The sequence below is a fragment of the Emys orbicularis genome, chromosome 17 (genome assembly GCF_028017835.1).
Source record: "Emys orbicularis isolate rEmyOrb1 chromosome 17, rEmyOrb1.hap1, whole genome shotgun sequence".
Classification (NCBI taxonomy): domain Eukaryota; kingdom Metazoa; phylum Chordata; order Testudines; family Emydidae; genus Emys; species Emys orbicularis.
In genome coordinates this window covers 21,718,737-21,743,328 of record NC_088699.1, presented here as the reverse complement: position 1 = coordinate 21,743,328, position 24,592 = coordinate 21,718,737, and the positions used below count along the sequence as shown (strand labels likewise).

Below are 24,592 nucleotides of genomic sequence, written 5' to 3'. Positions count from 1 at the left end.
TGGTTCCCACTTCTCCCCTCTCGGGACCCTGCAGTGACTCTCCCCGGGATGCTGCAGCAGGGGGAGGCCAGCTAATAAGCCAAGGAGCCGGTTTTCGTGCCCCCGTGCGAGCCGCTCTGGCTGGGGGCTCTAACCACTAGATTGCACTGTCTCAGCAGCTCCTCGCACTCATCCCTTGTTTGCATTGTCCCTGATCCTTTGGGTGGCTGATGACCCTGACTCAGCCCCAGCCACCTCAGTGCTGCTCCCTGGCCAGTGGTGATCCTGCATTGTGCCAGACCCACATGCCCTGCGAACATAAGTGGAAAGACGTCCTGTGACCCCCGTGGAGGGGTAAGTGGGGATATAATCCAAGAGCCCCTGCCGCCCCCAGTGGGATCAGGAGGGATAAATGGAGGCAGATCCCCTCGGAGTGGGGATAAAGCGATCCCCACCATAAACAGCTGGGCTCTGGGATAATGCTTTCACTCACTGTTGATTATTGCTGCCCTATAATGGGGAGGGGATGGAGAGTTTAACCCGCTCAGGCCTTTCACTGGCTTAATCAGGTTACATAGGGAGCTGGCATCTCTGATAATCGGCCGGGGCTCCAGGCCTGGGTCCCTGCCTTCGGGGCTCTGTGTGGGGGCACTGTGGTTATGAAGGGGGGGGGGGAGCTGCTGCGGCAGAGGCTGTGGAGGGCCCTAGCCATGGGCAGGGACCTGGGCTGGGCACCCAGAGAGCTAGGTCTGCACATGGAAACAAACACTAATGACTGTGGCCATTTCCAGCGGCTCTGAGCAGGTCTTTGGAGAGAGTCCAGCAGAGGGCAACAGAAATGATCAGGGAACTGGAGCACATGACTTATGAGGAGAGGCTGAGGGAACTGGGATTGTTTAGTCTGCAGAAGAGAAGAATGAGGGGGGATTTGATAGCTGCTTTCAACTACCTGAAAGGGGGTCCAAAGAAGATGGATCTAGACTGTTCTCAGTGGTACCAGCTGACAGAACAAGGAGCAATGGTCTCAAGTTGCAGTGGGGGAGGTCTAGGTTGGATATTAGGAAAAACTTTTTCACTAGGAGGGTGGTGAAGCACTGGAATGGGTTACCTAGGGAGGTGGTGGAATCTCCTTCTTTGGAGGTTTTTAAGGCCCGGCTTGACAAAGCCCTGGCTGGGATGATTTAGTTGGGAATTGGTCTTGCTTTGGGCTGGGGGTTGGACTAGATGACCTCCTGAGGTCCCTTCCAACCCTAATCTTCTATGATTCTATGGGGGTATCTCTCCTGCTCACTCTGGGGGCATTGGACGGGGCTTCTCCAGTGCCAGCCCACTGTTCCTTCCTGTTTGCTCTGGCCAAGGGAAGGAGGATGAGGCTCCTCCCCACCCCACTCCAGAAGGTCTGGCTGGATAATGGTGCTCATGCTGCACTCCCTGCCCAGAAGGGTCTGGCTGGCGGGTGGGGTTGGGAGGGGGCAGGTCCTGCCTGCCCTGTCATTGAGCCCAAGTGAAGCCCCAAGGCTGGAAGGGTCTCGCTGCTGTGAAGGATCTGCCCTGCCCTGTGCCCCGTATCTGGCTGCGGGAAGCCGGCCCCGTCTAGCTCTCCTGTTCCACAGTGTGCCTCCTCCACTCATGGGAAGCCGAGGTTTAAATAGCGCCAGGTAAACTCCACATAACCCCGGCTGCGGGGAGGGAGGTAATTTCCCTGCTCGCAGCCGCTTGCATCCATCTCTTTGCGGGCTGCCGTTGATCAGCCGCGAGGCAGCGCGGGCAGGGTCGGGGGCTGTGCGGCGCCGGCTGGGCCCTTGATTATGATGATTGTTGTTCCTGCCGCACAGCCGTGATTAGAGCGCCACGTTGAGAAATTGGATCTGGAGGTTAACAAACACTCATTGCCGTGCAGAGTGAAGCATGAAATCAGTAACACGGGAAACAAGCGATGGGCTGTGCAGAGGGGAGGGGATGGAGTTTCAGGGACCTGGCTGCTTAATTAGGCCCATTCCCATGTCTAGTGGATTTCAGGAGCTGCTGGGGAGCAGGGCGGCAGTGGGGTTCCCTGGCCTCGTGCCTTAGCACGGTGGATTTTCCATCAGTGTGCCAGCAATACCCTCTTCCTCTTGGCACTGCAGGCCTGTTACCTCCCAGGAGACCACTGCCACTGATACACCGGCCCTGCTCTGGCAAAGAGGCTGCTGGCTGGGCCGTCAGGGGCATGCAGGAGAGACCGGAGCAGGGGAACGCAGCTCCCGCCCACGCTGCAGCTGGCGTCTCCATGTCCTGACCGAGGTGAGATTTGGCGAGGTGGCAAGCCTGCTGCAGAATGTGTCTCTCCATCCCCATACGCACCCTTCTATCTCTCTCCCCATACATCTCCCTCCTCTAGCTATCTAGTCATTTCGAGTACGCCAGGCACCAGGCAGCTGCAACCATTGCCATATCTTTCCGACACGTGGCCAAAGCCCCCGGCCGCCTAAGTGAATTCATAAATCAGGTATAAAGGCCTTTCTGGACGTGTGCTCATCAGTTGGTTGTGGTTTATGGAGCTTTGGAGACCAATCTTAGCCTTGGAATATTCATCAACCAATCAGAGCCATGCTTTCTGGTTTAAGATGGCTGCCAATAATTCAGATCAAACAGAGACTGGTAGTAGCCACAAAACCTTTAGCAGTGGGTGGCCAGCAGGTGGATTTCACCTAGGCAAAGGCGGTGTTGCCAACTCTCGTGAGTCTTGTGATATTTGTTAATTTTCTTAAAGACCTAGCTCCTGGAGTCACGTGATTAGGTAAGAACCCGAGCTTTCATTTAAAAAAGAAGCAAGTTTCTAGCTCTCATGATCGTGACGAACCGCTTGGAAACGTGACCTGAGCGCATTTCAAATGTTTAAAATCCAGAAGGTAAAGACGCTGTATAGGTCTTTATAAAATCTCCTGTGTTTTTTTAAGTCATTGTCATGATTTTGGGGTTTGTGAATCGTAATGTTTGAACTCCCGGGGTTGGCCATGCTGCAGACACCTCATCTGGTGTGGGTGTTTTCCCTTCTAAATTGGCGGGTTGCGGCTCGTTCTGTGACCGAGCAACAGCTTCCGATGCTGAGCGGAAGACTGGGTATGGAAAAATAAGAGCGGATCCAGGAGTATGGCCCCTGGAGAGTGGAAAGCAGCCATATGTTGGGGCAGCTTAGTGATATCCGTGTTCAGATCGGAGATTTAAGCAGCCAGTCAGGGATGATTTTGAAAGGCAGCTGTTTGACGGCAATTGATACGGAGCCTTCGTCTGCGCTTGGCGTTTCTCTTCTGCCTCGTGGTGAGAGGCCAGGAGAAATGGCCAAACTATCTCCCCAAGGGGGAAGCGGATGGGGGTGGAAGGACGGGGCCGTGCTGTGTGGCACATCGCAGGTCACTGAGCAAGAGGTGCAAACCAGTATAATTAGCCAAGCTGGCATCAGTAACAAATCCCCCAGTCGCAGGACCGCTAAGCCTGGTCAGAGATTTGTGGCTCCTCTTAAGTTGTTTTGCTTTGCGCTATGGATGCGGTTGCAATGTCTTGGGTTTCCAGACCCGCCGTTTGGAGCCGGTGGGGTTTTACTCTGCCCGCAGCACAAGTAAGGAAACCGCATGCTGGTGGGTGGCAGCGGTGTGCGCAGAACTGGGGCAGTGAGTTATCTTGTCATCCTACACCCATCACTGCTGTGACCTGAGGCCCAGATTGTCAAACAGATTTAGGCACCCAACTCCCATTGAAAGCAGAAGGGTGGTCCAGTGAGTGGCGTGGAGAAAGTGAATAAGGAAAAGTTATTTACTTGTTCCCATAATATAAGAACTAGGGGCCACCAAATGAAATGAATGGGCAGCAGGTTTAAAACAAATAAAAGGAAGTTCTTCTTCACACAGCGCACAGTCAACCTGTGGAACTCCTTGCCTGAGGAGGTTGTGAAGGCTAGGACTATAACACCGTTTAAAAGAGAACTGGATACATTCATGGAGGTTAAGTCCATTAATGGCTATTAGCCAGGATGGGTAAGGAATGGTGTCCCTAGGCTCTGTTTGTCAGAGGGTGGATATGGACAGCAGGAGAGAGATCACTTGATCATTGCCTGTTAGGTTCACTCCCTCTGGGGCACCTGGCATTGGCCACTGTCGGTAGACAGGATACTGGGCTGGATGGACCTTTGGTCTGACCCAGTCTGGCAGTTCTTATGTTCAGTGGCTAGCTCATTCGCCTAGTGGCAGTGAGTGGGATGTGGGCGGTAGGGCCTAGTGGTTAGAGCAGGAGTCTGTGGTCAGGACTTGGAGGTGCGGGGCAGGACAGGGTTACCTGGCCGGAGGTGAGGCAGGGAACAAGGGAGCCGCCAGGCTGGGAATGAGCAGGAGCTGTTGCAGCCGTGGGCAAAGGCTTTGAACGGCCACTGCGCTGAACTGGGGCGGCTGCTGGGCTTAAGAGCCAGTTTGCCCAACTTTCTGGAAATCCGGCGTGTAGCCAATCAGGCAGCCCGCTGCAGGCCAGCTGTGCCCATTGGGGTGCCTGAGACCGGCCCAGCTGCAGGCCCTGCTTCCTGACACCTGGAATTTGGGACGCCCAGTTTCAATTCCCTTCTTAGCCACAGACTCCATGTGTGACCTTGGGCAAATCCCGTCGTCTCTCCTGGCCTCCGGCCCCACCTGTGCCCATGTATTTAGTTATTTATGGTGTGTGTTTCTTGAAGAGGGAAGTTGCCTGTGGCTCCCAGGCAGGGCAGCTGCATGCCCGGGGCTGGGTGCTGTCACTTCGGGACAGGGCAGTGGGTGTGAGGAGAGGATCCGTGGGGAATGCACCGTGTGATGGTGGAGAGGAAGGGCTGCTAGCCTGAGTCGGAGAGGGGAGGGTGCGGACCCAGCGGCCACACTGCTGCAGCCGCCCGGCTCGCCGGCGCCCCCCGCTGGGGAGACAGGGCGATCGCCAGGCTGCTGCTGCTGCTTCAGGTCGCTGGTTCCTTTTAACTGAGTGTGCGTTGGCTGAGCTAATACAGATGTTGGGCCCTGCAGCTGCTGCCTGTAATGAGCACTGTGCACCGGCTGCAGATTACCTCCTTCCCGGGCCTTAATCCCCGTTTCACATGGGGGGGGCAGGACGCCCTCCTCTCCTGCTATTCCCGGGCTGATGTCTGTCTCCGTCCCTTCGGCCCACCGTGGGGAGAGCGGGCTCCCACGTTCGGTTAAGAGAGGCCAGGAAAGAGGATCTGCTTTAGCCTCCAGGCACGGATCCTGGAGAGCCCATATGCTCTACTCATGTCTGCCCCAGTAAGCCCCCCACATGTAGGTCGGAGACAGGCAAAGCTCTTAACCCCTCCCCCCACCCAGAGCCCCTGCTGCTGGAATTAACCCTGCGCCCACCCCCCAATCCAGATGGGCTGGGAGCAGCGCTTCCCTCTAGAACTGCAGCAGGAGAGCACGGTGGGGGTGCCCTGTGCCCCTTAATCCCATGGCTCCCCTCGCCTCGCCCCTTCCCCCCACAAACAGGGGGAGCCGAGGTTCCCTACAGCACTCATAGGAGGGTCACAAGTGGCACGTCTCCACCCGTTTCTCTGTGCGGGCATCCCCAGACAGGCCCTTTATGTATCTTTCTAGTCGTGCACGTCCTGGGAACACTGCCGAAGGGCTGGGCTTATGGGGAGGGAAGGGGGATTGGCCGACCAGAGCTTGGAGGCTGCGGGATTCCCCTGCCCATGCCAGGGGCGCGTTGCTCCGTCCCACCAGCGCCCTGCTTTTCCCTTGCCTCGGGCCATAGGGGGCACGTGGAGCTGGGATCCGCTGCATCGTCCCTGCTGCTATGCCGCGCGGCCAAGGTCTGCGCCAAGGAGCAGCTCTGCCTGGCGGTATATTAGCAGCTGGGAGTGCCAGGTGCTGTACAGTCAGAGCTGACAGCCCGGGCTTAAGCCAAGAGACAGCTGATGGGTACAGCTGGACCGACAGGGGAGCCCAAGCGTGCCAGTCAGCCAGGACAGACGCTGGGCTCAGCCGGGCTCGTACCCAGTGCTGCGTCCTGCCATGCGCCATTTCTCAGTGCCGGGGGCCAGGCACGCTGCCGACTAGGCCGTCTCCGCCCGGGGGGCACAGGGGAGAGGGAGCCGCTCGTGCTGGCTGAACGGGGGCCCTTCTGGTGATTGAAGGGGCAGACTGGGAGCACCCCCAAAGCCCTGCCCTCCCTTAGCCAGTCGGATGGCGGCTGCTCACACGCGGTGGCGATGGGAATCGGAGGTATCGAAATCGGGTGAACCAGGAGCCACGCAGGACAGAGCCGACCCCCAGCCTCTCGCCCTCCCCAGCGGGCTGTGTCCGCCTTGCACACGCTGCTCAGATTGCCCAGAGGAGAGCGGGGCTGGCGTCTGGCGGCTCTAGCAGACACCTGCATAGCCAGTCGCTTGGAGCGTCCCCCGTCCTAATGAGGGATTGGCAGCGGTGAGTGAGATGATGAGCGCCTGATCCTCGTTAGGAGGGCTGAGACTGCACTGAAGGAAATCTCTCCCCTGCCCGTCTGCCCCGCTCCACAGCACAGGGCCAGTGCTCTGCCAGGGGCTGGAAGCCACAGCGGGATGCCTAGAATGACACCCCCTCGTTTTCTCCTGGGGACTGAGGAGCCTGAGTTGAGGATCTCTGGAGCAATTATCCGCCGTGTGCTGTCTGAGCAGCTCCCACCCTTCAGTGGGTTTCTCCTCACGCCCGTGTGGTCGGCCAGGGCTGTCCTCCCCACTTTAGGGTTAGGACCAAGGCCCAGAGGCTAAGGGACTCTCCCAAGGACACAGCAGGATACTGTGGCAGAGCAGGGACATCAGCCGAGGTCTGGCCAGTCCCAGGGCTGCCCTAACCACTGGTCCGGCCTTCCCCTGGGTTGTGCTGTAGCCCTGGCTGCCCCATCCTCGGAGAGGCGATGGGCCTGTCCCTTCGGTCCCAGCGCAGCCAGGGCAGTGGGGACTGTAGCTGTAGCGGCTCTCCCTGAGGCTGCTCTGTGTGGGGCTTAGGAAACGCGGTTTCAGTCCTTAGCACCAGGGCACCCAGGCTTTGGCCAGGGAGGCGCCAGTAGCTGCCCCACGGAGACCACGCGTGCCAGCATGCCATGTGCACCTGAGCGGGGCGCAGTGCATGCTGGGATGGGCAGTCCATGCCCGGAGCCATGTGATAGCCCAGGGCAGAGCTGTGGGCCTGTGAGGGTGGCACTGGGCTGTAGGCTGGTGGTAACAACTCCCCTGCCCATGTGCCCCTGAATGCGGCCCCATGCTGCTCTGGGAACGTTCGCTCCTGCCCTGCCCATGGTTCTGGGTGTCGCTCCCGGCCTGCCCACCTGTCCTCATGCCAGCACCCTGCATAGCCCACCACCCACCGTTGGGAGGGCAGCCCCCCACGTCCTGCCCAGGCCCGTGCCCATTGATAGCCCCCCGTGGGCCTGCCCAGTGCCTCTCCCTCACACTGCTCCTTTAGCATCCTGTTAATATCCTAGTTTGATGGTCAGGCTGGAGTGTCACCCGCTTGCCCTGGCCTGAGTTTAGGGGCCTGGCATGGAGGGACGGGCAAGTCTCCCTCAGCCAGGGCTGGAAGCAGGCAGATTAGACAGCTTTCTCGCAGGATTAGTTTCCAGCGGAGGAGCGATGTCTGCTCCCTGCCCCCTGCGGCGACAGATTATAGGGTCGTTTAAATGCATTTTGTTTTTAAAAGGCAATAGAATGGCTCCGTGCCGGGGATCCAGGTCTCTCTAAATTAATCTTGGCCGGAGCTTTTATCCTGTCCCCTGCTCAGCCCCCGTCGGCCACCGATCAGGATTCAGGCCCCGTCCCCTGCTGGAAAAGGATGAATCAGTTAAAGCGGCTGCTTCTGGCTGGCTTTGGCTCTCCGCCGCTAGTGCCGCGGCTGCTGCTCAGGGGTCCCCCTCTCCCCTTCGCCCCCCACCCCTCTGGCGAGGCACCTTGTTCGTATTCAGCCGAACAGCCCATGGGGCATGGTGCCCGTTTCATGAGTCTTCCTCGGCTGGCGGAAGAGCCCAGACAAAGGGGCTTGAGCCCGGAACCCAGGCACTGGCTCACCCTGTGAGGGTCCAGCGTGTAACGTGGCTGCAGGGCTGGGCTGGGGCTGGCGGCGGCAGGCCTTGGTCAGGGGCACCTGGCGCCCACCCTGGCCCTGCGCCTCCCTCAGGCTCCTTCACCCTCTGCAGCAACTGGGAAACCGCTGGGGGTGGGGGGGCAACTTCCCCACAAAGGGCAAAACCCAGCCCCTGCGGCCTGCTCAGCTCTGGACACCCCAGGATGGTGAGATTCCCCCGGGTCTCAACGTGTCCTGCTGCAACAGGCCCCGGAGCCAGACGGTTCCTCCAGACTGCAGCTACCGTGGTGGTGACCCAGTTGTAGAGTGCACTCACACACCGCACACCTACACACACACACACACACACACACACTGGTGCACACATCACTCCCCTCCCCATACAAACCCTGACCAGACATTGCGCATATCCACCCCTGACACCCTGGAGCACCCTGCCCCGCTTGGGGCAGGTGGATCCCTGGTGGCTGGCACCCTAGAGCTGCAGACAGACAGACGGCCCAAGGCCGGCCCCTCCTCCCGCCCCCATCAGGCCAGGCCGGCCGCTGCAGCTGGCTCTGGTTCCGCTTTGTTAAGCGGGTTTTGCACCGGCGATTTACTGTTGCATTAACCGCGTGTGGTGTCGGTGCTCAGGGCCGGGACGACACACGGGTCCCTGAGCTGAGAGTCAGCTGGGTGGAGATTGGCTTGGCAGGGGGGAGTGGAAGAGAAAAGCTATTTCATGGTCCAGCGGGCCCGGCGCCAGCCGGGAAAGGAGAACAGCCTCCCTCGTGCACGTGTGATCCCAGCGGTCCTTAGGGGCACCTGCCAGGAGGCCCACTCCACCCACCACTGATCTCTCCCATTTCCGGCTGGGGGGGGCGCGGCACAGAGCGGGCACTGCCACCCCCGTCTGCCGCAGTAAAGCGGGAGCGGGTTGTGGGGGTGAGCGAGCAGGGGCAGGGATAAAGGCAGCCGTTCTATCCGCCCCAGCCTGGATGTGGTGCGCAGGCGAATGGGTACCGGTAATACTCCGCAGGCCCGTTATGGAGCAGCACACCCACGCTGATTGATAGGGGGAAGAGGGTATCGGGCAGGACCCCGCGGTCACCTCGGCCAGGCCCACTGCCTCCCACCCGAGGGACAGCAGGGACACTCTGGGGCTGCAGGGCACGGCGTGGATTCAGAGGTTGGCGAGGGTCAGTGCTGGCTGATGCCCCCAGGAGCTCCCTGACCGGGTGGTTATTAACAATCGTGAGAGATCGTTTGCCCAGGCAGGGCTGGAAGCAGGGAGGCACCAAGTCGGTGCGGCATAACCCAGGGGCAGTGGAGCAAAGGCACTTCTGTTCCCCCCGTCTTCTGGACCAGCCCCCACCGTCAATCAGAGCAGCCCTGGAGCAGCACATGGGAGTTGGCGGAAGGGGCTGGGATCCACCCCTCCCAGAGTCCTGATGGACCTCCCCCCCCCCGCACACACCCACCCACCCCTGCCAAGCAATTGTATCCTTCCATTTGCGGACTTAATTCCTCTCCATCCCCTCTGCTAAAGTGGCGGGAAGAGTCCCTGTGCTGCATTAAGCAGCTGGCCTGTTCCACCCCAGAGGCAGCCGCATGTCAGCGGGAGGGAAAGTGGGTATGATTATTATATACATGGCACTCAGACTGGACGAGGGGCCTCCCGGACGGGCCCCTGCCCCATCGAGTTTACCATCCCAAAGGGCATTGTGCCACCAAAGGGGGCGGGGAGGGGAACAAGCATAGAGGGAGTGGGGCGGGAGGGATAAACAGGAGGCTGCGGAGTTGTGGGTGCGGGACAGTAGGTGACTTATTGCAGGGCTGAGAAACAAGCAATGGATGGGAGGTGTAGAGGGACAGGGGGGGGCTTGTGGCTCGGCACCCTGGTGATGTGGGTTCAATTCCTGGCTTTGGCACCTTGGAAGAGACCCAGAGGGCGTATCAAAGGTGCAGATACGTGCCCTGTGGGATTTTTCAGCGGCATCTAAGCGGATTAAGCACCCCAGGAGTCTGACGTTGGCATTTAGGATCCCAAATCCCATTGGGTTTGAGCACCTGAGTCACTTTTGAAAACAGGATTTAGGCTCCCAAGTCTCTTAGGTGCTTTTCGAAATGTGACGCTTGGGTGCTCCGTGCCTCAGTTTCCCCTTCTGTGAAATGGGGATAATCCTTAGTGTGTGGGGGGGTGAGGATAGTGTGTTAGTGAGGGGGATCACATAAGCACTGAAACGGACCTCAGAGGAGGGAGGGTTCATTGGCTAAAGTCTGTCCCTGGCGGTTTCCCAGCTAGCAGGTGCTGTAGGAGCCTGCGATGCCAGTTCTGAATGCCAGGCTTTTCCTTCCTGGCATGGAGCTCTTCAGAACAACCCCCGCCCCCGGTAGTGTGGCACAGGTAGGGGGACCAGACAGCAAGTGTGAAAAATCGGGACGGGGGTGGGGGGTAATAGGAGCCTATATAAGAAAAAGACCCCAAAATCGGGACTGTCCCTATAAAATCGGGACATCTGGTCACCCTAGGCACAGGCCTCACCCCTGGCACCACCGCCCCAGAAGGCTGGAACTCCGCCTCACGAATGGTTTTATTCCCCTTGGCCGCAGCCTGGCGGGGTTCTCCGGGCGCCGGGCGGCATCCATCACATTGCTGTACAGAGACCCCGCTGTGAAATAGACCCCTTCCTGATCAATAGCCTGCTGGGGGCAGTGTCCAGTGTCTGCAGAGCGGGAGCTGGCCAGCCAGGGAAAGGGAAGGGCTGGCAGGGAGGATGAGATGAGCCCCATCCATCACCCCTTGCCTAGAGAGGGGAGAACTGGATTGCGGGTAGCTGATTGCCAGGCCAGTCATTAGAGGGAGCCTCTAATAGCCAGCGTCTTGGAATCGGGCAGGGCCATGAGCCCCTGGCCCCCGCAGCGCGTTGCTGTGTGACCTGCGCTTGCCGTCCCGTTCGTCTGCACCGATGGGACCCAGGGATCAAAGGCAGCAGAGGAGGGAGCCGGGCACCATGCAGGCCACCACAGACCGTGACCAGTCGCTCTGACTGCTTGCGCCCAGCCCCGGCCTGGGTAGGGCTGGCAAGGGTGGGTGAACGACCGGTCATCTGATCGCGCCGGGCAGACGAAGGGGCGCAGCGGGGTGGGCATGGGCCGGGAGGCAGAGATGGCAGAGCTTGATGGGCTGTGGGATTCTTGGGTGACTAGATGTCCAGTGAAAGGCGATGGGGGCCAGGAGAGGACATCTGCTGGGATTTCCATGCCCTGACAGTCCAGATGTTCAGGCTTTGTTTGATCAACGGGAGCCAGTCTGTCTGCCCCTCTCCTGCTGCCAGCCCCCAGATTCCAGCCACTGCTGAGCTCCAGCCAGATGGGAGTGGGGGGGTCTGGGACCATGAATGCGGCCATCCCCTAGAGGCGGAGGAGCTGTGTGGGATGTGGCGGGGGGTCACATTGGGGAGTGGGAGGAAACTTAAAGGGAACACCCACAGCGGGGGCGGGGGGGGGGGGGGGAGGACTAGAAGCTGGGATCTTCAGCTCCAGAAATAGCAGGCTCCTGCCACTTGAGCTAAAATGAGATGATCATCCTAAGCTGCTAGCAGTAGTAGGGCTTTTATCCTCTCTGCTGAACAGTGCATGTGCGCGTACACACTCACGCATGCTCACACACACAAACGCTCACATAACACACTCCCCTCCCCCTGTTTGTGTTCCATCCCTAGAGCAGGTTGGAAGGAAATGTGTGTGACTCTCCGGGGGGAGGAGCCTCTGACCTACCTACTGACTAGCGCCCCCTGCAGGCTATCGCCTGCCCAGTGACTGGAGGGGACTTAGCCCCTTGCAATGCTGGTCTCTCCCTCGGGGGGGGGGGAGTTGCAGTGCACAGCCCCTCCTGCGCCGTGACCCCGATTTCACTCTTGCTGGTGTATCGTGGAGGGAGCAGAGGGCGCGGGGGCCGAGGTAGGGGGAGAAAACTGCTGGTGCATGCTGGGATTGAGGCAGAGATTTCGAGGGGGGGAACCCATTTTGGAATGGCCTTTCTTTGGAACTGTCGGGGGCCAGTCCCTGAGCCGGGAGGGCCAAAGGCTAGTGCCTGCCCGCCTGGGCAGCGGGTGGAGGGGAGGCTAACGAGAGACTGAGGGAGATGAAGGGATTGGGGAGCCCAAATCGCCCCCTAAAGTAACCCTGACTAGTCACCCCAACTCTCCTCAGTAGATCTCGGAGCACTTTACAGAGGCGGTCGGGATCCTTGTCCTTCCCTTACAGATGGGGAAACTGAGGCACGGAGTGGGGCAGTGACTGGACCAGGGTCACCCAGCAGGAACATGACCTAGCTCTCCCAAGTCCCCCAGCAAAATAAACAGCCAGGGACTTTTCATGCAGCCACTGGCCAAGGCACCTAAGCAGCTGTGTGGTGCTTTCCCTTCCTCCCCTGGCTGTGCTGTGCCTGGACAGGGACCCCCGCTCCGGCTGTGCCATGGACCTGCCATGCGCTTAGCTGCCGTTCAGGAGCGCGCCCAGGAATGGGGGTGGGAGCTAGGGCCGGAGGGCAGGTAGCTGGGATTGCGTTGGAGCTTGTGGGCAGAGCCGGCTCTCAGCGCTCGGGGAGGAGAATAAACCCTGTGGCACTTTTCCCTCTGAGCCAGCACTGAACCAGTGCCCCGGGCTAGCGGGCGCTCTGCTGCCACCCCAGTCCTCAAGGCCATTATCCTTTCCCTTCTCCCGGCGGGTTGAGACCAGGGTGTCCTGGGCAATTCTGCTCTGCCTCAAATGCCCCGTCCTTTCCATTGGAAGTCGAGTTCTTCGCACCCTGCCTTACGCTGGTGTGCAGCGTCCCTGAATGGCTGTTAACCAGCTGCTTCATTCTGCCCCAGAGGGGGCTGCATGTCAGTGGTGGGGAATGCACTTTTGGACTTATTCCAGCCAGGGAGGAATTTAGATTCTGCAGCAAACAGCAGGGAGGTAGCTGGATCGGTTTAAGCACCAGAGCGGTGGTGGTGGTGGGGGGGGCAGCCTGGATGGACTGAAGCTAGTGCGGAACAGCTGATTATTACGGTGGTTTGCGGGAGTCACGGAAGGTCCCGCCGCTCTGCCATTAGCCCTGCATGTAATGGGCTGCTCCATCCAGCCATGCAAATGCAGAGCCGCCCAGCAATTGATTTCTGCAGTCACCGATTTGGGTTTAAATTGTGCTCGGCTGGTTTGAAGCCAAAGTCAAAGCCAAAAGGGGAATAAACGAGGGACGATAAATTACTGCAGCTGCCGATGCGTTCATTTTGTCTTTATGCCCCCAGAAAGTAACTCGGACCCAGTGGTTCTTCCGTGTGGGCATTTTCCAGGCTGCTCGTCAACAGCCCAGGGCAGGGCCGTGTAGCTGATCTACTCGGAGTGGTTAAAGGAGTTCAATCTACTTAGCTTAGTGAAGAGAAACTTAAGAAGCCTCTTGATTGTGGTCTGTAAGTATCTCCATGGCGAGAAGATACCTGAGAGCAGAGGGGTCTTTCATGATGTTTCATCTAGCAGCCGAAGGCAGGTTGAGATCCTGGCACTGGCAGCTGAAGTCAACAGAGTTCAAAGTGGAAATAAGACTCACGTGTGTGACCAGGAGGGACAACTTGCCTAGCTATCTGGTGGATTCTCCATCCCTGGAGTCTTTAGATGGTGCATTGGGAGCTTTCTAACAGCCACGCGTTAGCTCAGCTACAAGTTATGGGCTGGATGCAAGAATCCCTGGCTGACGTGGGAGGTCGGATTAGATTGGTCCCTGCTGGCCTTAAATGCTATGAATGGAGCTGGCCGCTGGACAAAAAGACGCCTTCGCAAATGATCTGGCGGGGCCGGATCGGCTGTGTCTATAACACTGCCCTCTGCTGGGCAAGCTCAGGACTGCTTCATCCACTGCTTGGCACAGGCCCTCAACGCTGAGAGTGGTGAATCGGCTGTATTGGCGCTGTCCCTCGGCAGGCCTGTCCGCTCCAGGCCGGGGGTTCTCCTCCCAGCTCCGCGGGCCGCTGGCGAACACATTGAAGCAGGAGCCGGCAGCAGCGCAGCGAGCGGGCGAACAAATGGACAGAGATCGGGGCCACGGCAGGTCTCTGGCCATGCAGCGATGTCAGAGGCAGGCTGCCCGCTGTCCCCAGCGCCTGTCCAGCCACGCCCAGGGCAGGCGAGCTCTGCAGTGCGATAGCAACACAACATCCAGAGGGCAAAGGGACTGAGATCCAATGCCCTGCCAGCACATAGCCTGGGCACGGAGGCCCTGCCCACCCCATGGGCCCAGTGGCAAAGGTGCGAGGTACGGCTGGCTTGATCGTCACCTGCTGGGGCGCTGCTCTTCGAGGGAATCGTGTTGAGGGAGGGATTTATCTCCCCCTGTCCCAGACTGTACCTGTTGCCCTGGGAATGCAGAGCCCCTGGGACAGTCAGATGCAGCTTGTACCTTGTGTTGCCCCACTTGGGGAGGTATCAGCATTTGCCAGGATCGGGCCCAGAATCTCCCCCCCACCCCGCATGTCCCCTCTGCCTGAGGAGCCCAGCGTTCTGCTTAGTGGGGCACAATCTCCTGTCGTTTATGGGCCTCGGTCTCCTCTTCGCTGCAGCTGAGCGGCTCCCACTCGTGCTGGCCCCGCCGCTCCGTTCCTCTCGCTGCAGAGTCGTTAACGAGAGGGATCTGTCAATGCTGCCACCCCGCTCCGCTCCCAAAGAGCGCTTCCCTTCAGGGGATCTCGGCAAGTTTCACAAAGGCGGGCAGGATCATTAGCCCCATTTTATAGATGGGGAAACAGAGGCACTGACGAGGCATGATTTGCCCAAAGTTGCCCAGAAGCAGGAATTGACCTCGGGTCTTCTGAGTCCCGCTCCAGTGCTCTATCTGCTAGGTTACATTGCCTCCCCGTTCACTGGACCTTGGGTCTGATCAATCTTAGGGTTGGAAGGGACTTCAGGAGGTCATCTAGTCCAACTCCCTGCTCAAAGCAGGACCAATCCCCAGACAGATTTTTGCCCCAGATCCCTAAATGGCCCCCTCAAGGATTGAGCTCATAACCCTGAGTTTAGTAGGCCAATGCTCAAACCACTGAGCTATCCCTTCCTCTATGTGCCTGTGAAGTGCCGACTTGTCATTCCTCATGCTCTTCTTAGCCCCAACCGGTGCTGCATGTAGCACCCCCTGGTGGCCAGTTTGGAGAGACAGGCTCTTCTTACCGCAAGTTTCTTTGCTCCAGCACCCTCCAAGCAGATGGGGCATAAGCGTCTTGCCAGTGGCTGCAGCTTGAGAGCCTTTGGATCCCAGCTCCGGGCCAGCAATCGTTCAGTCAAACGCCTCCCCTTACCCTCCCCATAAATCCCCTTGTCTAGCGATTTCCTGGTGACGTTGCCAGATGCCATATTGGATGGTGCCAAAGACGCTGCCTTTGCCATGAGCTGATCGGAGCCGGAATTCTGCAGCTTCCTTCCTGCCCTGAAAGGTCGTGAGGGGTACGCAGAGAGAGAGCGAGGGGCGGTTCCTTGTTAGCCAGGCGCATTTTCAATCTAACCTTTTCAACACTCTGCAGCGTAGCTGCATTTCATTATTCCCAGGAGCCTCCTTGTAATTCAATTAAAAGTCTTAAAAGAAAAACGACCCACCGTGCGGCCTGTTTATTTCACTTGGAGCCTCTAGGAATTCTCAATAAAGCATTTTAATACTCTAGCTACGTATAACTGTGATGGCTCTATGGCTCCGGCTAAGCCGATCCCGTGCGATTCCTTGTCTCGCTGCTAAAATGGTGAGCGACGAATTCCCGGCTGGCTCGGAGAGCCCGAAATGGAAAGCGGGGCTATGTTGTTACTTGTGGTGCAATATCTAGGGGTCTCGGGTGAGATCAGGACCCTGTTGTGCGAGGTGCAGTACATACAAATTGCAAGAAACAACCCATACTCCAAAACGCTTACTATTGAAATAGACAAAGAGGAGACAGAGGGAGGGAGTGACTTGTCAAGGGTGACGCTGAGCCAGGTCTCTGGATGGCCAGTGCCACGTCCCAGCCTCTCTGTGCACCTTCTAGATCCATGGCCATGCCGCCCACGCTGACCTCGAAGTGTTTCTGTTCTGGGAGTTGCAAAACATTTAGTGGAGAGCTTGAATCCATCAGGTATGTGCCTTTAATGCTGCCTGGCATATCCCCTGCAGGAGTACAGAGCCGACAGCGAGGAGCCTAACGTGGTTTTCCCTTGGATGCGCTGGTATTGCTTACTAGAGATTTGGGTCAGAACAAGGGGGCTCAGCAGGCCGTGGGCACCCTGTGAAGCAGCCCCTGCGCCTCCCTCTGCCAACCTGAGCTCCTGGGACCTGATCTACAGCTGATTGGGATCCTTCCATCCAGCTCACTGGCCTTTGCATCCGGGGCGGTCCTTTGGGGCTTAGAAACGCTCCTCTCGATTGGCTTGCGGAGGCCGGATGGGCGGATCTGATTCCCAAGAGAATGCCGGGAAAAACATGGCTGTTCAATGGGAAAACTTAAGCAATGGACAGTGCTGGCAAGGACCAGTAGCAAACCTATCTGCCAATGTAACGTGCCCAGCAGCGTGGTGTCTGGGCACAACACAGAGGCCACTTCAGCAGCGTGGGGCAGTCAGATTTTCCCCTCGTGCCCTTAAGGGGCACCCGCCCCCTGGCTCTCTCTTCTCCAGAGAACCTTTGGGAGCTCAGGGTCACGTCCTTTCCAGCCCCTGGTGCCCGGCTGTTGTGGAGGGGAGGGGGGAGTGTTTGTTGGGCACAGGTTGAGACCCTGTGTGGTGACGGCCCATCAGTCCCTGCTTCCCTCCTCTCCAGAAGGGGCACTCGGCATTGTTAGGGGGCTTATCCCTTCGCCCTCTCACTTCCCTGGTCCTTCTCGCATGAACAGAGAGCAACAATACCCAAAGTCCGAAGGTACAAACAATTCGATGTTTATTGGGGTGAACTTCCACCAAGCATGATTCCAGTTTCCTTCCTCAGTGTCCCCCTTCCCAGCTTTGATACCACAGAGCCTTGCCTGTGTCCCTGTTCCCATTCCCCCCCCACTTAGCGAAACATGATTCCAATTCCCCCACCCCCATTCCCTGTTCCCATTCCCCCCCCCCCCCGTTACTTCCTGATTGACTGCAGACTATATAGTAAAACTTGAGTTCTGCTTAGCTATACCTTAACCAGTCATTTTACTGACATTTACCTAACCAATCCTAACATACTATAACATGGTTATTTAACCAATTATATCCCACCACCTTAACTGGTTTACACCCAACAAAATTAATTATACAGCAGACAGAACCAATCGCAGAACCAGACAGAGATTATACAGACAAACAACAGGGAAGTGAAGCCTACAGTGATAGAACAATACAGAAATGAGGATTTCACAACCATTGATAAGTGAGTCCTTGCCAGACAGGATGCTATCAAACTACGGTTTCCTTTTCCATCTTCTAGGCTCTTCCCTTTCTCTGGAGGTGACGGGAATATCAGGACAGGATTGTATTCCTAACAGCCCAATAGCACCTTATTTCAATGTGACTAGTTTGAAATGTGAGGATGTGACCCTACACGTCCCAGCTTATGGCTGCCTCTGCTTCTTAGCCAAAGAACAGGGCCTCAGACAGTCACACTGAGAGAAGGCCCTTACACAGACAGAGAGTGATTTTGATTCTTTCTTTTATACCTCTATCACTAGCTTAGTGATAAGAATACACCTAAATTCTTAAAGCATAGGCCTTTGCAGACAGGCCTGAATATCTATATCCTAACAGGTATCATTGGCTCAATCCTGGGGGAGGATAGGGCATTCGCGTAGGACTCGGAACACCTGCTCTCTGGGTTGCTGGGAATTAAGCTCCATTGAGGATGATGAGGGCCGGGCAGGGATGAAGAGAAATCGCTACGCTGGCACTCCTGCCCCATAGCCTGGGGTCAGTGACATGATCCCAGCCACGCTAGTGCTGGCTTTGGGCAGTGCCCCCCGTGGGGTTTGTGGTATGTGTGTGTGTCTCTCTCTCCATGCCCATCCCTACAGCAGGGAGCCAAAGCCAGGAAGCGCCGTGCACTGGTTGTTAATGTGGCGATAGAACGGTGCAAGGCGGCTGCTGTGGGCTTACCGGCAAAAAGCAAACGATTCCTGTCTGCAGCCACGCAATGCAGAGGAGCAGTGGGCCAGCGACCAGGAGGCATTTATCTCAGGCGCGTCCGTCCTGACACCCTGTTAATTTGTTTCCCCTCCAGGAGCTGTGTGAGAGGCATTGCCCAGTGGCGCGTTGCCAGTGGACCCTGTCCTTTGGCCGGGGCCTGGGGAGGGGGACCGATGGAAGCTGTGCAAAATGCAAAGCCTTCTACTAGTCAACGGGTTCCAGCCACTAGCAGAGAACTGGATGGGCTCAGGAGAAGGTGGAGAGCTGGGTGTCAGTTGGCTCTTCTCCTAGTGGGCCTGTGAGTAGGTTTTGTGAACTAGACTTCTTTTAAATTAGAGGTGGAAAAGATCTACTGGGAATCTATGTCTCCGTTCTACGCTTTCTCTCTTATCTAAATGTGTCCATCAGCACCATATCTCGGAGCCACTTGGGCCCCCTTTGCCACTTGCTACGAACCAAACAAGGAGCAGAAATCCCCTGGGGCCATTTGGTGTTCGAAGCCCCCCGTCACTCAGGGTTGCCCCGAGACACCAGGAGTCCTGTGAATGCCCCTACTCCTTTAAATGCCAGCCAGCCACCTGCCCGCTGGGGCTGGTCACCTGCTGTTGTTCCTCCCGCTACACACACAGCCAGCAAGCTGCAGGGAGATCGCTGGGTAATCTAGATGAAGAGGGCAGGAAAGTGGCAGATTACAACCGGCTTCACGACAAAGAACAAAATAATACCCACAATCACAGGCTTCCGAGTGTGAGTGGAGGGATGGCTGGGGGCCTTCTCCTCTAGCTATTGGTGTGTCTTCTCTCAATCCACGCAGTGCTGATCACTCAGTCTGTGTAGTGTGTGTACGCACATGTATGAGTGTGTGCTTGTATTTGGGGGTGTATGTATCTCTGTGTGTGTGGGTGCATGCATGTGTTTTTTATCTTTGTACGTATGTGTGCCATTGCACGTGTGTGTGTGTCTGAGTGTACGTGTGTGTATGCACACATCAAACAGGTGATAGAACCTGTGAATCCCAGGTGTAACCCTATTGTTTTCAGTGCCATTACACCAGCCAGGATCTTGGCCTGGTGTATTTAATAATAATCCTTTGTCCTTAAGTAACATTTTGTTTATCCAGGGATCTCAAAGCACTTTACAAAAGCAAGGCAGAGGACTATGGACAGGCCGTTGGGTTGGGACTCAGGGTGCTATTCCCAGCTCTGCCAGTCGTGGGCTGGGTAACCTTCGACAAGTCACATGCCCTCTCGTGCCTCAGTTTCCCCTCCTACCTTTGTTAGTCTTGTCTGTCTGTACGCTCCTCGGGGCCTCAGTTTCCCCTCCTACCTTTGTTAGTCTTGTCTGTCTGTACGCTCCTCGGGGCAGGGACTGGCTCACTCTATGCACATGCAACGCCCCGCACAATGGGACCCGGGTTTCAACTGGAACCTCTCGGCACTACTGTCATGCAAACCACAGCAGTCCCAGAGTAGAATGGGCCCTTTAAGAGGGAACCTGTGTCTCATTAACAGCCTCTCGATTGGGCCTGATGGATGGCAGCTGAGCTCTCTAAAGAGCCAGAGGGGGACAGGAACCAGGGCAGGTTGGCTGGGTTGTGACTGGTCTGGTCTGGCTTCTGGGCATCCGTTTGGCTGGGCTGGGAGGATGAGTATCTGCTTTTCTGGCTGGGCTGTACTTTGTGGGAGGTGGAGACTACTGAAACCGGCAGAAGGAAAGCCCGGTGGCAGGTGAGGAAACAGAGTGGACGTGCCAGAGCTAGAAGCAGAGACAGCAGGCAGACAGACAGGGAAGAGGAAAGAGAAAAACCGAACTGCTCTCTAAAAATGAGAGCAGCAGGTGGGTTGAAAAGAGTGTCGGAAATCCACCAGGAGGGGATCTAGTAGTTGAATGTAAAAGCAAGGAACACATTTAGAAGGCCAGGAAATCTGAAAGCAAGCCGCCAACTGACAGAGACAGGAGGAGTTGTAGCTGGGGCGCTGATCGAAATGACTGAAGAGAAGGTAAAGCCAGGCACAGGGGTCTGTATGTAAGTGGCTAATGAGCAAGAGAGGAGGGCGGGGGGAAAGCCACCAACCACTGTGCTAGCTGCAGTTACAGACAAGCCCTTCCAGATAGCGTAAGGGTAGGGTACCCGATTGCACCCCTGCCGAGGTGCTGCAGATTCCAAAGGTTTGGACATAGGGCAAATGTATGTCAAGGGAAAAGGAGATGCAGTACAAGGGGGTGGGGTGGGGGGCGCACGCCGATGACAGTTGCGTGGAAGGGCCAGAACGAAAGAGTAGCAGCTGCGGAGGGGAGCTCAGTGCAGCACGTGCAGGTTACACAGCAGCGGCGCAAGCAAGAGAGATTCAAAACCCAACCGCTACAAAGCGCGGATCCTCTGCGGAAGCGCCGCAGCGGCGTCTGAGACCAAACAGGGAAGAAGAAAGGAAGCGCAGTAAGGAGGAAGATAAGCACACAACCGAATAAATCAAAGGATATAATGAGTGATCCAGGGGAACTAGGAGATGTATTATGTACAGACAAAGAGAGGTTTATGGCTTTTGTGATTGAAGTAATAAACTGTATATCACAGCCAGGGAAGAAACCGACGAAATGAAAATTATAGTTAAAGCTGCAGAAAAGTGCATAGATGTTAACAAGTTATCGGTAGAACGACTCCGTGGTTTTTCAGTGAAGGGTAAATAGAATGGCACCGTTTCCTGCTGGAATGCACACTGCCGAATCGCTCATGGACAGGAATTACAGATAAGCGCCTTGATAAGGCTACTCAACCAAATCCCATTTGCATTCAAGAAATCCGGTTCATCAGAAACCTAGATGGCCAAATCCCAGGATAGGGCATCTCTAGGCAAGTCAGGGAAGTAGGAAGAGGAGGGGAAGTTTGTACACTCCTTACCTTGAAATGGAGGGGAAGAAGCGAAATATAGACTATAACCCTATTGAGAGTCCAATGCAAAATGAAGCTGCATCTCTGAGTGTATATAACGTATGGAGCCCCTGCGGAAAACTGGAGATTAAAAATTGGACAGAGATAATATATGTGACGACCAGAACAGCCATAACGGATTGTGGGGAAATAAGAATGGCAAATGTCTAGAGCAATTCATTGACGAAACGAATTTCATTATCGTGAATGAAGGTACAGCCACTAGGTTTAATGCAGCCAATGGAAATCTCTCCGGTCTACACAAGGGAAGGGCAGTGTTGAGGATGGAGGAAGGAATAGATATAAAACCAAGCTGGGAACAAGTTAGAAGCCAATGCATTGACCCCATTCATGAACAATGTATAAGGGACGATGCCGAGGAGTTTCGTAGCAGTGTTCCTAAGGGAATTGTCATGGCAGCAAAGGAGCTGTACGGAAGCTATCCAGTCACCCTAACGGCAGAAGCCATGTACCGCGGCGGGATGGGCAGTGTAAAAATGCAATTAAGGAAAGGAACAAGGCATGTGAGAAAGTGAAAAATCCAACGAATAGTGAGGAGTTAATGAAATAGAAAAGGAACAAGGCAATTGCGCGAAGGGCTATGAAAATGACCAGAAAAGGAAGCTGGAGGAAGTACAGTGGGGAAATAAATACAGTCAAAGCTGTGTTGTCGGGCACTTTACCAACCGGAAAGCTCTAGAAACCAGCATTTCTGATATCCATTCAAAGTCCAGTTGGCGCAGGGCCGACAGGCTCCCTACCTGGCTCCGTGTGGCTCTCCGGAAGCGGCAACATGTCCCTGCTGCTCCTAGGCAAAGGAACGGCCACAGGGGACTCCGTGTGCTGCCCCCGCCCCGAGTGCTGGCTCCGTAGCTCCCATTGGCCGGGAACCATGGCCAATGGAAGCTGCGGGGGCCGTGCCTGCGGGTGGAGGCAGCACACAGAGCTGCCTGGCTGCATCTCCGCCTAGGAGCAGCAGGGATACATCTCTGCTTGTGGAGAGCCACCCGAGGTGAGCGCCACCCAGATCCAGCACCGCGAAACCCCTCCCGCACCCCAATCCCCTGCCCCGAGCCCCCTCCCGCACTCAAACTCCCTCCCTCCATTGGTAAGAATAACTCTTAGTTAACTGGAATTTTTGACTAACCGGCACCCCCCATGCCCCAACATGCCGGATATCACAGCTTTTACTGTAAATACTAAGACATCAGTATATAGGCAGATCAGGACAGTGAATGCAATACCAAGTAAGAGCAGTTCTGTACCAGGCCTCATTGCAGAAGGCCAAGGGATAAAAAGTTCTAATGAAGGCAAAGCGGAAACCCTAGCAGAAATATTCCTTAATATTAGTAATGGTGAAACTCAGGGTATAGAAATCCATGTGATGGGGAAAAAATACCCACTATAAGGAGAGTGATCAGTTAAGGTGAGCTTTTATCAGCAGGAGAGAAAAAGAACTGTTTGTAGTGGTAATGAAAATGGCCCATTTCCAGCAATTGACAAGGAGATATGAGGAACTGTAGGAGGGGGGGTGGGAATAAGCATGGGGAAATAGTTTTACTTTGATCACTCTCCTTATAGTGTGTATGGTAACACCCATTGTTTCATGTTCTCTCTGTATATATATATCTTCCTACTGTATTTTCCACTACATGCATCAGATGAAGTGGGCTGTAGCCCACGAAAGCTTATGCTCAAATAAATTTGTTAGTCTCTAAGGTGCCACAAGTACTCCTGTTCTTAAAGTGGGTTCAGGAGGAGGAGAAGTACACTGATCCTATAGTATGAGAATAAAGTATATATGATCGGTTTCCTAGATGTTATGGGGAGAGGACTTATAACATAAAATAGCATCCATGGGGATGAAAGGAGGAATATATAGGTGGATAAAGGAAAGCAAGGGACACCTACTCTAGCATATATACAATCACAAATGGCCTTTGGCAGGGGAGTATCATCACCTGTACCATACTCAGTGTAATGATGATCTCCGAAAAGGCTGCGTGCAGGAATAGGCATTTCCTCGTTTGCAGATGACCGTGCCACATGGGCTGAAAACAAGAACCAGGAAATATTTGAGACGCGAAGGAGTGAAACACTTAGGAAAAAGTGCGGCCTGGGGACATGTGGGGCTTTACTTTTGAGAACTGACAGAGTCAAAGAATGATATTTACTAAAAGGAAAATTATAAAAGAGTGCAAAACCGTCGCTGTATTTACAGCAAGTAAGTGTAGTTAAAAGCTACAAATTCCCGGGTGTGACATTTGATAGCAAGCTAACGTGGAAGGAGCACATTGAAAATATTGTAGATAAACATGAAGGCAAAATCAATCTACTTAAAAGTATCGCCGAAGCCACCTGGAGTGTGGATAAGAAAGCAGTGGGAATGCTGCATAGAGCGTTAATAAGACTAGTCATTGAGTACGGATGCCAAGCATTTAGTTCAGCATCAGAAACGAACCTAAGGAAGCTCGATTCAATCCAAGCCCAGGCATTATGCATGGCATGCGATGCCTTCATCTTGACCCCTTTGTGTGTAATGCAGATAGCTGCTGGTGCAATGCCTGTAGTGTTAAGAATGAAATTATTGGACTTAACCTTTTGGGCAGCAGGCATAGGAAATAGGGAAGATGGAAACACTAAACAGATATATGAAGAATGTTGGCAATTCAGTGGTCAACATGAGGAGAAGTAAACCAAAATGCCTTATGGTAATAGGACAAGTATGGATAAAGGAACTAAGAAAAAAAGACTTAAGAGAAATTAGTATATATCAAAAAGAACGAGGAGTACTTGTGGCACCTTAGAGACAAACAAATTTATTTGGGCATAAGCTTTCGTGAACTAAAACCCACTTCATCGGAGGCAGTGGAAAATACAGTAGGAAGATATATATACACAGAGAACATGGAAAAAATGGGTGTTGCCATACCAACTATAACGAGACTAATCAATTAAGGTGGGCTATTATCAGCAGGATTAAAAAAACTTTTGTTGTGATAATCAGGATGGTCCGTTTCAAACAGGTGAGAGTAACAGTAGGGGGAAAGTATCAGAGGGGTAGCCGTGTTAGTCTGGATCTGTAAAAAGCGACAAAGAGTCCTGTGGCACCTTATAGACTAACAGACGTATTGGACCATAAGCTTTCGTGGGTGAATACCCACTTCGTCAGATGCAAAAAATTAGCATGGGGAAATAGTTTTTACTTTGTGTAATGACCCATCCACTCCCAGTCTTTATTCAAGCCTAATTTAATGGTGTCTAGTTTGCAAATTAATTCCAGTTCTGCAGTTTCTCGCTGGAGTCTGTTTTTGAAGTTTTTTTGTTGAAGAATTGCAACTTTTAGGTCTGTAATTGAGTGTCCAGGGAGGTTGAAGTGTTCTCCGACTGGTTTTTGAATGTTATAATTCTTGACGTCTGATTTGTGTCCATTTATTCTTTTGCGTAGAGACTGTCTGGTTTGGCCAATGTACATAGCAGAGGGACATTGCTGGCA

General features: G+C 55.1%; 1 protein-coding gene across 1 annotated transcript in view; it reads left to right on the top strand.

Annotated features, from left to right (window-relative positions):
- TMEM132E (transmembrane protein 132E) overlaps positions 1-24,592 on the top strand; it is a 113,963-nt gene that overhangs the window by 1,078 nt on the left and 88,293 nt on the right. The gene's annotated exons all lie outside the window — the stretch shown is intronic.